The sequence below is a fragment of the Durio zibethinus genome, chromosome 6 (assembly GCF_047325235.1).
Source record: "Durio zibethinus cultivar Kanyao isolate XHJ-2024 chromosome 6, ASM4732523v1, whole genome shotgun sequence".
Lineage (NCBI taxonomy): Eukaryota > Viridiplantae > Streptophyta > Magnoliopsida > Malvales > Malvaceae > Durio > Durio zibethinus.
Window position 1 is genome coordinate 9,986,610 of NC_143167.1, and position 15,370 is coordinate 10,001,979.

General features: G+C 28.9%; 2 long non-coding RNA genes across 2 annotated transcripts; one reads left to right on the top strand and one right to left on the bottom strand.

The window, feature by feature from the left end:
• The first annotated feature begins 262 nt into the window (after positions 1-262).
• Positions 263-8,951, top strand: LOC149518417 (uncharacterized). Its single transcript, XR_016342816.1, has 3 exons — positions 263-407; positions 1,696-1,799; positions 8,530-8,951. It is a non-coding gene; the product is annotated as an uncharacterized LOC149518417 (long non-coding RNA).
• A 3,145-nt stretch (positions 8,952-12,096) lies between these two features.
• Positions 12,097-14,900, bottom strand: LOC149518418 (uncharacterized). Its single transcript, XR_016342817.1, has 3 exons — positions 14,764-14,900; positions 13,828-13,869; positions 12,097-12,231 (listed from the first exon to the last, which is right to left on the bottom strand). It is a non-coding gene; the product is annotated as an uncharacterized LOC149518418 (long non-coding RNA).
• Between the last annotated feature and the right edge of the window lie 470 nt (positions 14,901-15,370).

Sequence of the window (15,370 nt, forward strand, 5' to 3'; positions counted from 1 at the left end):
ATATATATATATATATATATATATATATATATATATTCATTTACATGGAGTTAATGCTCTTTGTTTGCAAGGAATGAAGATATTCGTTATTGCAAATCTAAATAAAATTTTCTTCTGCCACTTTTAAAGAGGACAAAGTTTGATCCATACAGTCACTCACCTTGTATTTCTGCGATCTTCCCCATAATCCCTTCACTACCAATTATATTATTCCTCACTGATTTTTTCACTCCACTGTTTCAACATTTTTTTTTTTTTGCAGCCAAGCAATTCTGAGAGCCATTGCATTAAAACTGCGAGCCTCCCTTTATAATATCTTCAAACCGCTCCAGTTCTGCCCAAAGAACCTCATGCTTAAATCTCATTGGAGCATTTTTGTGCCTGGTACTCTGAACCCAACAGTATTGGTGAGTAAACAGATCCTATAACTGACAAATGGAAGACGGAGTTTTAGGAAAACCTTCCTCCTACTCGAGATTAATTAAAGCTCTGTCCAACCTCTCCTTCCATTTTGAATTGAAAAAAATTTAGGTCATTTTTTAGTTTAGGTTGTTTCGGATTAAGTTTATCTTGTGTTTGAATTATTTTGAATCTGAGTAATTTAAGTTTGAATCTTTTTTAAGTTCAAGTTGTTGAAATTGAATTCCATTTCAAATAAATTATCAAATAATATTTTATTAATTATAATTAAGTTATTCAAAATAACATTTTCATTACAATATCTTCAATTATGATTTTTGATATCATAAAAATTTCAAAAAGTCATTGAATATTTAACAAGAAAAAAAGTGAATTAAAAGGTATTTTATTAATTTAGAATTATTTTAGTGGTTAAAAAATTAAAATTATTTTCTTTAAAAATTTATAATTTCCTCCCAAAAATAATTAAAGATTTTTGAACAATTAATATTTAATTTAATTTTCATTTTTCTTATTATTATTTATGATTCACCTTGATATATATAAGGGTAGTTACAACTAGAAAAGTTAAAATTTGTGTTAATTAGCTTTTCAAAAAATTAAAAAAAAAAACTATATAAAGTTTTGAATATAAATAATATTTAATTTTTTTGGCTATTGTTAAAAGTTTTTTTTTTTTCAATTGGACTTAAGGTTTACTATCTGAAATAATATTTTCAAGTTTTCAATATAGCTGCATTTTAAGTCATTATTTTTGATAAACTATCTAAATCTACTTAAATCAAAATAAAATGGAATGCTTAAAAGTGTTGTTACAGTTAATTTTATTACATTATTATCATTTATATTTATAGTTTATGAATACTTTTTTTAAAGTTATTATTATTTATTCAAATTATTTATTTTATTATTTAAAAATGAAAAAGGTAAATTGAAGAAGAAATTTTATTTATAATTGTTATAATCTCGTTGCGTTGATTGTTTAGTCACTATTGTTTTTATATTTTTCCCTAGTTTCACTTTCAATAAATCAGGGGCCTACCAAATAAGTGTTTCAAATATAAATCTATTCATGCTCTAGGTAAGCCTTTCTTTATAAGTTTTTTTTTTTTTCTTTAATTTTTTCAAAATTTGAGAAATCTATTTGTTGAATTTCTTTAAAATTGACATCAACATAGATTAAGGTCAAGTACTAATTTTTCCTCCATTCTTATCTGTTTCTCAATTAAACAAAGTGTCATGTTTTATGCTTTAACTATTACATGCTATATGTAGATGACACTCAACATCCCATGAAAAATAAATGCTAATTAGCTAAGGTGTTGGATTACTAAGTGCAAATTGGTGAGAACTCTTTAATGGTCGAAGATCATATGAAGGTGAGTGAACTTCTTGTTGTTTATTATATATGTGGAAGATTGCAAACAACATGTTTTATCATATTATACTATCGTTTGTAGATCTTTGTGAGGGGTTATACTACTATAGTATATGATGTTATTGGGGAAAGATGTAAGTTCTTTGAAATTAAATCATCGAGACAAAAGAAAAAATAAAATTTGGGTAATTGCACATAAATTGCACTATTTTTATTAAATTCAACCAGCCTTTTAATAAGCTTACAAGATAACTAACATGAGTAAAATGCTCAACTAACTAGAGAATATTAAGTATAAAAATAAGACAATTAACAAATAATAGTTTAGTGAATAAATAGTGGTTGAATATTAGGAATCACCTAACCACGTACAATAACTAACCACTAACTATATCTTGAGAACCAAAATGTTTGAGCCCAGATGCGAATTAAATTTTGGATCACTCTTCAACATTTCCTCTTAATTCAAAATCACATGCTCCAAAACATAATTGAAGTAGAAAAATTTCTCTTGAAAGCGCTTTGGTGAGAATATCTACTAGTAGTTTGTCCATTCCACAATGCTCCATTTTGATTATGCTATTTGCAACAAGTCATGAATAAAATGAAAGCAAATGTCTGATATTCTTTGTTTTCCCATAAAATGCCGGATTCTTTTTCATTGCAATTGTTGACTTGTTGTCACAAAAAAGTTTAGTTGCTCTATCTTAAACCTAATAAAGATCTACGAGAAGTCTTCTAATCTAAATTGCTTGACAAGTTATTGAAGTTGTTGCTACATACTCAGTTTTTTAAGATGATAAAACTATTGTAGCTTGTTTCTTTAAAATCTATGTGATGGCACCAGATTCAAAAGTGTAAACACTTGACAAAGTACTATTTCTACAATCCAACAAACTTGACTAATCTCTATCTGTGAATCCATATAATCTAAAGTTTGTAATTTGCCAATACTAATCCTAAAATCATTAGTTCCAGCAATACAATATAAGACTCTTTTTGTCGTTCCAAGATTATGTTTTGTGGGACTTTGTATAATTCTGGAGATTACACCAATAGAAAATGCAATATATAGTCTAGTATAGGTAAGATAAATCAAGCCTCCTACTAGGTTTCTAAAAGTCTTTGCATCAGCCATTTCTGAACCATTTTCAAGTTGTAACTTTTCATTCATGTTCTTGGGTGTGGTAGCTAGATTGCAATTAAGCAAATTAAATTTTTTGAATAGATCCAATGCATACTTACTTTGTGAAATGAAAATTTCATCAACACCTTGCTTTACCTCAAACCTCAAAAAATATTGCAACAAACCCATGTCTGACATTTCAAATTCTTTCATAATGTTAGATTTAAATTTAGTAACAAGAGAATCACAAGAACCCATATAAATAATATCATCAACATAAAGGTAAACAATTATAAGATCATTTCTTTCTTGCTTTTTCACATAAAAAATAGTCTCATTCTCACTCCTTATGAAGCCATTGTGACAAAAATAGCTATCAATCTTACTATACCGTGGCTCTCATTTCAGCCCGTAAAATGCCTTCTTTGGCTTGAACACTTTTGTTCCATTGGCTTTGATCATCAACCTTTCAGGTTAACTAACATACACCTCTTCTTTCAAATTTTCATTTAAAAATATCAACTTGACACCAAATTGATAAATAGACCAAGGAAGTTGTGCAGCCAAGGCTAAAATAATTCTCACACTTTTCAAATCGAGCAATTGGAGAAAAAGTTTCTTCGAAATCAATACCTTGTTGTTTTGAGTATCCTTTCACCACCAATCGGGCTTTCTGTTTTTGTATGGTTCTATTAGTATGGTACTTCATTTTGAACACCCATTTGAGGCCAATTACATTCTTGCCTTTAGGTAGATCTACCATTTCACATGTTTCATTCTCTTGGATTTCTATAATCTCTTCTTGCATTACGTTCTGAAATTCTTCTTGGTTTGCTGTTTTTTCAAAAGTTGTAAGATCTAAAACAAAGAGAGTAGATTGACAAGTTTCATAAATATCCTTTAAATATTTAAACTTTTTTGAAGCTGTTTCATTTGAAAATTCTTCCAAAGAAAGTGAACTACTATGTCGTGAGGTTAGAGGTAAGGAGTGCAATGTGGAGGCCAGTGAATAATAACTAATTAGAAAGTTCATAGGAGTTGATTCAATACCTTTATTTGTTACATTCTCACATGGATTCTCACTTTCACTTGGAATCAAAATTTGAATAATCTCATTTATGCCATTTCACTCCCAACTTGTATCTTTATCAAAGACAACATTTTTGTCAATAATCCCCTTTCCACTAAGAGGATTATAATATACTTTGGATTGAGTGCAATATCTCACAAAAATACCTTTTTCATATTTTTCCTCAAGTTTGTGATAAACCTGAGAATCAACCAAAACATATGCAACACAACTAAAAATCCTCAAATAGCTTATTGTCAGCTTTGTACCTTTTCAAGCTTCAAAGGTATCCAATTAAAGACTATTTTTGTAAAGATTTAGCAAGTAACCAACAGTTGCCATAACTTTAACTTAAAAATTATTCAGTAATCCTTTCTCTTGCAACAAGTTTTTAACCATTTCCACAACAGTATGATTCTTTCTTTTAGCTACATTATTTTACTTTGAAGTGTTAGATGCAATCAATTCCCTGTGAATGACATTTTTCTTACAAAAAATGTTAAATTTAGTGTCCATATCGCAGATGTCATAATTTCGATTCATTTTTTCTACTAATAATAAAAGCCTACTTTTCCACATTAAAAATTTTAAGTGGAAACATCTTGTTTTCTGTTATATGCACATTCACTATAAGTTTCATAAATTTATCTTTAATCATGCATACTCCATTTTCAAATACAAGTGCACATCAACCAGTCATTAGTTGTCCAACACTCAACAAACTATGTGCCAAATTAGGAACAAAGAAGACATCAAAAAGTAATTTTATTTTACCATTGCTTGCCTCCATTGTAACGATACATTTTCTTTTAACTTGCATTTGCTTGTTATCCCCAAGTCTAACTTGCAACTTTTGTGACTTGTTAAGTTTCATAAACAACGATCTATTTGGGGTCATACGGTTCGAGCACTCATTATCCTCAAACCAAACATCATTTGAAACTTCATTAGTAAGAAACTGGACCATGAATAACTTACTTTCTTTGCTTTCTTCCTCCGCATAACTCATTTGGTTCCAATAATTTGTATTTACATACCCAAATTTCTTACAATTGTAACTGGATAACGTTCTTGTTCCTTTTTTTCTCAGCAACAACCTGTCTCTCTTGTTCATCAGAACAATTTTTTTCACGAAAGCCTCCTCTGTCACGTCTTTTGCCAACACACACTTTTTTTTTCTAGTTTTCTCCCTCTTCACTTGAAATACCTTCTCATCAATCTTCTCTTGTGATTTGTTTAACCTTACCTCATGAGCTTGCAAAAAACCTATTAGTTTATTGAAAGAAAATATAAACAGATCCTTATACTATTTTATTATAGTAACTATATGATTAAACTTTAGAGTTAAGCTTCGTAAGACTTTGAAAACAATAGTTTCCTCAGTAATCTTATCACCACAAGATTTTAGTTAAGTAACAATAAAATTTACTCTAAAAAGAAAATCTTTGTAGTGTTAGTTGCTACAATCTTAGAGAAAAGTATCTCTTAAATTACCTACTGAATGTTAAATAGTGCTTTGGAATCCTTCTTTTTGTTCTCTTTAATCGTCATTCATCATATAATTCTCATTGTATTTGGTCTTTACAAAATCTCAAAAAATCTTGAGATTTAAAAAAAGTTTTCAGCTTAACACTCTACAGTCGTAACATTTTGTTGAATACGAGAATTAAAAGTTGAGCTATATTTGAACTACCATCATTGACAATTCAACGGATACAAAAATTAGGTACGGATTTTGAGGCTATAATACAAAAAATTTATTGAGAAAGAAAATAAATTCTCTAAAATTAAATCACCAAAACAAAAAAAAAAATTGGGTAATTGCACATAAATTGCACTGTTTTTATTAATTGCACATAAATTGCACATAAATTGCACTGTTTTTATTAAATTCAACTAGTCTTTGAATAGGCTTACAAAATAACTAACATGAGTAAAAAGCTCAACTAAGTCTTTGAATAGGCTTATAAAATAACTAACATGAGTAAAAAGCTCAACTAACTAAAGAATATAAAGCATAAAAATAAAACAGTTAACAAATAATGGTTAGTAGAGAAATAATGGATGAATATTAAGAATCACCAAACACATGTAATAACTAACTACTAAATATATCTTAAGAAAGAAGACGTTGATGTGAACTAAATTTTGAATCACTCTTCTATAGATGTGAAATCTTTTGATAATGTGTCGAATCTGAAAAGTAAAATTCAAGAGAAATAGAGTATTGCCAAAGACTTGCAGAGGTTAGTCTTTTGTGGCAAATTCCTTGAAAATGATAGAAAATTAAACGAGTATCCATTGAAGAATAACTTAACAATTTATCTTTTACTTCCCCCACTTAATGGAATGGAAAATGAACTATTTGTCACACCAGAGCAAATTGAAAATAGAAGTGAAGTGAGAAGTAAATTGCTCGAAAAGCCGAAAGTGGATAATTGCAAATAGCTTTTCAAGCGAGACTTGTTGCCATTCGAAATGTCATGGGCAAAATAAGAGCATCAATTGGTACAATTGCACAATGCAATTTAGAAATTAAAAAGCCAAAAAGAAAGCTTGATAAATTAAAGAAAGAGCTAGATGAGTTAAGAAAGGAGAAACAAGATGTTGAATTTGACAAAAGGTTAAACAAGGAATTACTTGCAACTCTAAAGCCATCCGACAATGTTTTTGAAAAATAAATGGATTATGAAGCAAAAGCACATAAAAATATCATGGATGAATTTGATTTGTAAGTTCACCGTTTAATTAGAGAATACCATGTCTTCAAAATTTAGAAATAAAAAGACCTCTACTTGCTAAAAGAAATAGGGATGGAGTGTTGTTAATTCTGGTGATCAACAATTGAAGGATGAGGCAAGCAAAGTTGATGTCACTATAAGTGTTATTAGTTTAATGATACTTTTAGTTTTTCTTTTAAATCAAAACAACAAAAATATTTCAATGTTTAACTCTTTCTCCACTCTGAGAGTGGTGACACTAGTGTCTGCAAGATTTGATTTAAAACGTTGTGCTTTGTGATGGTATGACTATCATAAAATGAAAAACTTTCATTCAACAAATAAAATTGGTATTAGCTTTCAGGTTCTTGGCAACAAATAACTAACTACTAAATATATCTTAAGAATGAAGATGTTGAGCTGAATTGAATTTTGAATCACTCTTCTATAGATGTGAAATCTTTTGATAATATGTCGAATCTGAAAAGTAAAATTCAGGAGAAATAGAGTGCTGCCAAAGACTTGCAGAGGCTAGTCTTTTATGGCAAATTCCTTGAAAATGATAAAAAATTAAACAAGTATCCATTGAAGAATAACTCAACAATTTATCTTTTACTTCCCCCACTTAATGGAATGGAAAATGAACTATTTGCCACACCAGAACAAATTGAAAATGGAAGTGAAGTGAGAAGTAAATTGCTACGAAAAGCCGAAAGTGGATCATTGCAAATAGCGTTTCAAGCGAGACTTGTTGCCATTTGAAATGTCATAGGCAAAATAAGAGCATCAATTGGTACAATTGCACAATGCGATTTAAAAATTAACAAGCCAGAAAAAGGGCTTGATAAATTAAAGAGAGAGCTAGATGAGTTAAGAAGGGAGAGACAAGATGTTGAATTTGACAAAAGGTTAAACAAGGAATTACTTGTAACTATGAAGCCATCTGATAGTGATTTTGAAAAATAAATGGATTATGAAGCAAAAGCACATAAAAATATCATGGATGAATTTGATTTGTAAGTTCACCTTTTAATTGGAAAATACCATGTCTTCAAAATTTAGAAGTAAAAAGAACTCTACTTGCTAAAAGAAATAGGGATGGAGTGTTGTTGATTCTGGTGATCAACAATTGAAGGATAAGGCAAGCAAAGCTGATGTCACTATAAGTGCTATTAGTTTAATGATACTTTTAGTTTTTCTTTTAAATCAAAACAACAAAAATATTTCAATGTTTAACTCTTTCTCCATTCTGAGAGTGGTGACACTAGTGTCTCGAGATTTGATTTAAAACGTTGTGCTTTGTGATGGTATGACTATCATAAAATGAAAAATTTTCATTCAACAAATAAAACTGGTATTAGCTTTCAGGTTCTTGAATTGAATTAGTTTCATAAATAAAATTGACTCTTCTTTAGCTATGGTTTTAATTTTTACTAGAGTGAAACTCGCTATTCCCTGTGGATTTTAATTTTTTAATTTACTATTATTGTTATAAATAAGTATTGTAAAAAATTTATAAAATCTGTGATATTTAAAGAAAATTTTGTAAGCTATCAATTAATAGATAAAATACTTAATTTTTAAAGCATTTGAAGTTCTAAAGGTATATCAGAGAAAATTATTATTACTCTTTAATTCGGGATCCATCTTTGTATTCTCTGGCAACTAGCTTTCTAAAAAACTTGCCACTGCTCTTTTCGATCTTATGCTAGGTGTCATTCTTATTTTCATGTTCTCTGCTCTTTTCCTTACTGATTTGCGGCACCTTACCTTATACAACTTTCACTTTCACCTCTTCTTTCTTCAATCCTGGAAGGTTAACCTTAGTATGTGAGACTCTGGGGTCTCTTTCCAGTTTATCCTGGTGTTGGTGTTGGCAATTGTAGAAGTTTCACATGAAGAGGAAAAGGCATTAGCTACTGAGCTGGTGGTGAGTGGGAAACCTTCAAAAGGATCCCATACGTCTAAAGAGAATAGATCAAAGACGTTGCTTCTCCTACTATCGGAAAAGCTTGGAATCATAGCCATTGTTGTTGATGGGATTCTCGGCTTAAAGTTGATTTTTTGATGATAGAGAAAAGTAGAGAAAAAATGCTTTAAATAAAGAGATGATGATGACTGATAGATTCTGGGATTTACATGGCGTCCCCAAAGGAAAAGCTATGGTTTTTGGTACACTGTTAGTGTATAGTCCAAAAATGAATAACTGAAACAAACAAAAAATGAGAAATTACCTCCTCAACTGATGGAGCAAGCCACAATCTTTTCCTTAGCTATTCATGGTCAGGGTTCTGAAAGTTAACCATGCCTGGCGCTGCTGAAGGTGTTCTTGGACGTTTCAAGCTGAAACTGTTCAAATGGAACCACACCCAAAACTTTCAATAAAACATTAAATGGGTGTTTTTTAAAATCTCATGACTATTTTGTTTGATGTGCATTAATAGAGCAAACGACCAAATTATGCCAATTTTTGTAAAAGCTATTGCCAATGAGTCAGAATTAAGGTTCTAACCTTGATTTTGTGGAATAGGTATGGATGATATAATGACAACAACTTGAACAGAAAAAGAGGTAGAAGCATTAGCCATCCAGCCTGCTAAAGCACCAGCATATGCTACTATTGTCGGTTGGAAAGGCTATACACCAAAAGTAGGACAAAACATGTGTTAGTCCGTATTTCTACATATTATTATAGAATTATAAAAAAACAAATACAAGGAAGATATTTGGCATAATACATTGTGAACTCCAAGTAATGTATAAGCAGCAGGTTTTGCGACTGTAACAATTGGAAGAATGACAAGTGTAGGTGCAAGAGGCCCGTTCGGAGGCGTACGGTTTGATTTATGAATAAAGTTTTGATGTGTGGGTTTGGCCTTGGATTCTTGCATAGCTGATGCTGCTAGTTCTAGTTGTACGAATACAAACTTACAATTCAATAAAAAAAACAAAGTCATAGTAGGTAAAATATCAATTTCACCTTTGGTTGATCAAAGTCCTTAGTCTTTAAGACTTCAAAGTAAGGAAAGCAAGCTTATCAAAAGTTGATTTGCTTCTGTAAGTTTCTTTAGTTCTACCAACATTATATTGCTAGCAGTTTTTGTATCCCTATATTTAGATAGCTGCTCATTTTCCTTACATTCAGATGAGAAAATTACAATTATACAATTATGAAGATTTCAAGCATTCATTTAGATATGGCTTACATGACATGGAAATTTTCTCTAAAAAATAGTCAAGATTTTAGTTAAACTTTGTGGGACAAATATTTCCTTACAATCAAATTTCTTTGAATAAACATTTTCAAACTCAACTACAATGTTACCTTCCAATCCAATTTCTAGACAGGCAAACTGATTAACAAATAGAAATCAGTCATCAATTCAATGCTGCACATTGACAAATAATAACTAACCAATATAGTTTATTTGTGCAATGAAATTACCTGAAATTGTTGAAAGTCAAAAGTTGAGTAATTTCTTTGTACAATTCCTCATTAAATGAGGAGAACACTTTCAAATCCCTCACCAATATTTCATCAGCCTTTGCCTTGTCTTACCTGCAATATCAATAAAAAATAAACTATTTCAGCATGGAAAAGAAGAGTTAAATCATTCATCCATAAAAATTTTAAGGATTTCTATTAGCGGAACGACTAAAGCATTAACAATACTAATAAAATGCTTCAAGATACTTCTGTTTCCTTATCTCAAAGAATATATTCATGGAATATCAATTATCATCAACTTTTGTAAAACCAGATGTCATAATTAAGTTGGAAGAACCTATCCATTGACACAAAAATCATAAAATCGTCACCAATCTTTTTTATCTAGGTGTGATTGATCATCTACGTGAATTTATCTCTTTTAAGATTATTCTAAGTGTAAACTAAAAGTCCTTAAAAAAAATAGGTTTTGTTCTATATCATTAAAACTAAGGTTTGAAAATTGGTTACATTCGAAGAAGTTATTAGCACCCCTTTATGCCCAAAATCGGTACAACATTAATTATGTGTTATCTTGTTTAAGCCTTAATCAAAGATGGGTTTTATCATACAAATAAATCAAGTCCAATCCTTTTATTTATATACAACATATGGTGGTACAAAAATCCAATAAAATTTCAGGCAATCATGCAATAAATAAATATAAAATAAATATCAAAACATGGTAATACATAAATAAATAAATTAATAATCATGTAAATAGACATGCAATTAAATATATAATCATGCAATTAATAATGTAAAACATGTAATTAAATATCTAATTATGCAATTAACAATGTAAAACATGCAAATAAACATATAATCATGCAATTAACAATACAAATTATGAAAATAAATATATAATCATGCAATTAAATATATTATCATGCAATTAACAATATAAAACATGCAAATATATATATTATCATGCAATTAACAATATAAAACATGCAATTAAATATAATATAAAACATGCAATTAAATATATTATCATGTAATTAAATGTATAATACATGCAAATAAATAATATAAATCATGCAAAAAAACATACAATTAAATATATAATAATAATCATACAATCACATAAATAAATAAATTGATAATCATGCAAATAAATTAATAATCATGCAAATATATTAATAATCATGCAAATAAAAATATCATATAATAAATAGAAAAATAAAAATAAACAATTAAATATTATAAAAGTTATGCAAAAATTAAAAAAAAAAACATAAAAATAAACATTAACTCAATGGATCACGGTTCCAATAATTTTTTACCTTTCAAAAACTGATGTTTCTTATTATAAATCTCTTTTCAAAAACTAATGTTTCTTATTATAAATCTTAACCTTCCTTTCATAAACTCTAACTGGATCTTCTTACAAAATTTTTTTGCTTGATTGTTTCTTTCTTGTTGATTCAAAACTTTGCCTAAATATTCTCTCTTTTGAATTCAATTGTTGTGAAACCCATTTTTTTTATTTTAGATTCAAAATCTTTATATATTGATTGAATTCCTTTTGATTTGAAAAATATTAATTTAACGAAATCTAAAATCTCTTTCCAAATTTTATTTTCTATGCAATCTTTCCTTTTTTAATAAATTGAACCCCTAATCTTTCCAAAATTATTCAATCATTAAAATTGAAATATGAAATAAAATCCAAGAATTGAATTGAATCCAAAATTTTTCACGCAAAATCCTACATTTTTTTTTTATTTTTTTACTTTTTTTTACCAATTGATTTTGACTCTTTTGATTAAAAAAATAAAAATTAAACTAAAAAATTAAAATATAAATAAAATTTAAAACTTAATCTTTAGGTCAAAAATTCACTTTTTTGATTAAACTCAATTGTACAATCAAAATAAAAAATTGAAGTCCAATAAATTTAAAAAAAATCTTTAGACAAAACAAAATGTCTATATAAGAAAAATACTTCTCAACTTCTTCTCACCCTCTGCTTGAGCTTTCTTTTCAAAGTACTTCATGTTGAAGGAAAAACCTGATTCTTTCTTAAGCCTATAGAACACAACGTTGTTTCAAACATAAATTCATAATCAAATAAATGCTACTGCTACGGCTAATGCAAATGCAAATGCAAATCACTCTACTTACTAAGGCCAAAAATAATGTGCTAAGAAACAGAGAAACATGTTGCTTTCCAGTAAAATTCCTACTAACCACTTTACTCACAAAAGAACTTGTAATAAAATTAAGTTGTCATTGCTCCTTCTTTATGCTTTTCTATTCTGTTTTACCTTCTTATAATTAAAATATAAACAAATTTAAAACCAGGTAACAACAAATTCATTCCACTTCAATTCGCCTCTTCAATTCGCAAAGACAGAAAAATTAATGATTAATACTCCATTGCATATCTTACATTACATGCAAGTAACCATTACCTCCAACTAGATTAAGCATAAGAAAATTCCCTTTACGACTAAAATCCTCTATTTTTCACCATTTACCAACACTAAAACTCAAATTACCATAACAACTCAATAACATGATTTTTAAACTAATAAATTGAGTGAAATGCATCTTACCTAAGCGGAGCTTGCCTGAACCCAATGCAAGAAAAGAACACGAAAAAAGTTTATCTTTTAGTTCATGTATATCAAGTGACAAAACGATACCATTTAATTTTTTTCAAGGTTTAAATTTCTATTATGCCACATGTAATATATATATATATATATATATATATATATTGAAGCATATTTTAAGATGTCATGTTGTGCACTTGCTTATTTTTATAAAAAAAATTCTTTACCCTAAATTGGCTGAAATTAAAATGAAAAAATGATCAAATTTATCACTTTGTATTAGATTGAGGATTCATATTTATCACTTTACTTTTTTTAATATAATTTTACCATCATACTACATTTTTTATGTAATTTTAATCACTATGGATGAAAATAAAATATTTCATCTAAGCAAAAGAAAGCTTCATTAAAAATTTTAATGATTTTTTAATTTTTATTATATAAAAAATAAAAATATTTTTTATCAATAACTAAATAAAAATATATAAATTATTTTTTAAAATACCAATAATATCATTTTTTAAAAAATAATTGAAATTTTGTCAACACATATATTATTTTGATATAAGCATTAAAGTAGAACAAACAAGTTATTAAAAAAATGGTAGAACAAATAGGTTGAGTTCAACCCCTTTAGCAAAAGACCTAGAGGTTGCAAGAGCAATCCAGCACCCTTCATTCTTAAAATACTTCAGCTGCAATAGATCTAGCATCATTCATGATTATTTCGGATCTAATTTGTTGCTTAAAGAGCAATATAGGATGCACCAAACACTGTCAAAAAAATATATATTTATTTATTTGCTTGATAATTTGGCTTCTTAAAATGATCACACCCGGCTGGCCATGTAATCCAAGAAGTTCAGAACCAAAAAATTAATGTCATTGCAGAACTAACTTTTCATTATAAGATGAAATCTATGTTAAATTGACCAAATTTCAATGATTTCTTTAAAAAGGGCACCTTTGCATGTCTTTTTTCTGGGCTAAAAGGCATTCTAAACAAAAAATAAAAAATAACCAAAAATAAGCTTTTCAGAAACATTCATAGTAATGGACATACCGGTAAAGAGTTCATGCCCTCACGGGTATCTAAGTAGAAATGCTGAAAATGTAAAAAAGTAATTAGAACATAACCACATAACAATTGATGCACGCTCCAATTTGAAAAGAAAAAGTTTTATTCCCAACCATCAACAAATGACATTCCATTTAGAAAGGTAGAAGCAATATATCCAGATGCACTTGCTGGAAACATTAAAATTATAAGCAATTTGTTGGTCATGAACCAATTCTAATGCAAGAAAACACCAAAGCTAGCTAAAACTTGTAATCTTGTCTCTGACCCTGGAGACTGATGAATTCAAAGTCCATGTGGTTTGAATTGTTGACTATGGATATTGGAGCCTTTGAGAGGAAAAGCAAAGTTTTTCCATCTTCAAATTAACAATTATAATCAACAGGGGAAACGAACCTACATTGCATGCAGCTACAAAATGGCAACTTGGGCAAGCCAGTCACTTTCATAATATAGAGCAGTTCATGGAGCTGTGGGCGCCATTATTTTTTGTGTGATGGTCACTTGTTTAACATTTTTTTTAATTTTTCAATATGTTTACTTAACAGAAAAGAAAGAAACAAAAATTGATTAGCTTGACAGAAATGGAAGCGGTCGACATTAATTGGAAGACTTCTCCTAACTTGGATAACTATCTATCTTAGTTGCATATTTGCAATTAAAGTAATAATCTACAGCAATAACAAATTCAATTGCTAATCAATTAAGGATTCCCAAAATAGATTCTTATCGAAGCCAATTTACACAATTTGTTTGCTTGGAAAGCTTCTCCCATTCTCTAGAAACTTCAAGATTAGCAGATTCTTACAAACCACACAAAAAGCTCAAAACCCACAAACCAACATACATGAACGAAAAAACAAAATCAAATATAAGCTATTACAACATCGACAACCACAACAATATAAAAGGATTATATACCTTTTTCTTCTAAAATTTTGATATCAATCATGAAAAAAATGCAAGCCAACCCAATATTTCATATGTGATTGATTACGCCATCATTTTGTTAATTTTCCTGGTTGATAGGATAGAGAGAGAACCAGGAGATGGACAAGGAAAGTAAAGAAACCTATAACTTTAGCGATTACTTTTCTGCAAACAAAATAAAGAAAGAGAAGCATATGGAGAAATTACATCCGATATTTTGTGCAAAAATTACTGACGACTGGGGAAGGCCCATATTCGGCTGGGTGATAAGAAAGAGACAAGGGAAAAGAAAGAAGGAAAATGAAGGGAGGAGAAGAGGAAGGCCTAGATGGCTTGTCTTAAAAAGTTTTTCATCTTCAGCCTTGGTTTTTTCAACAATCAATCAAATTCAGAAGCTTCTCAAATAGTTTTACTCCAAAATTAACCTTTCAATTATTTTTAAGAACATTGCTGATGTTGCACACCCAATGCCGCACGGGGATTGCTTTTATATAAGTTATAGATTATAAATTATGGATTTTATAAAAAAAAAATTTATATTTATTGGTGCTAGTTTGGAAAAAATATTATTTTTCTGCTGGTACTAAAATCAATTTCT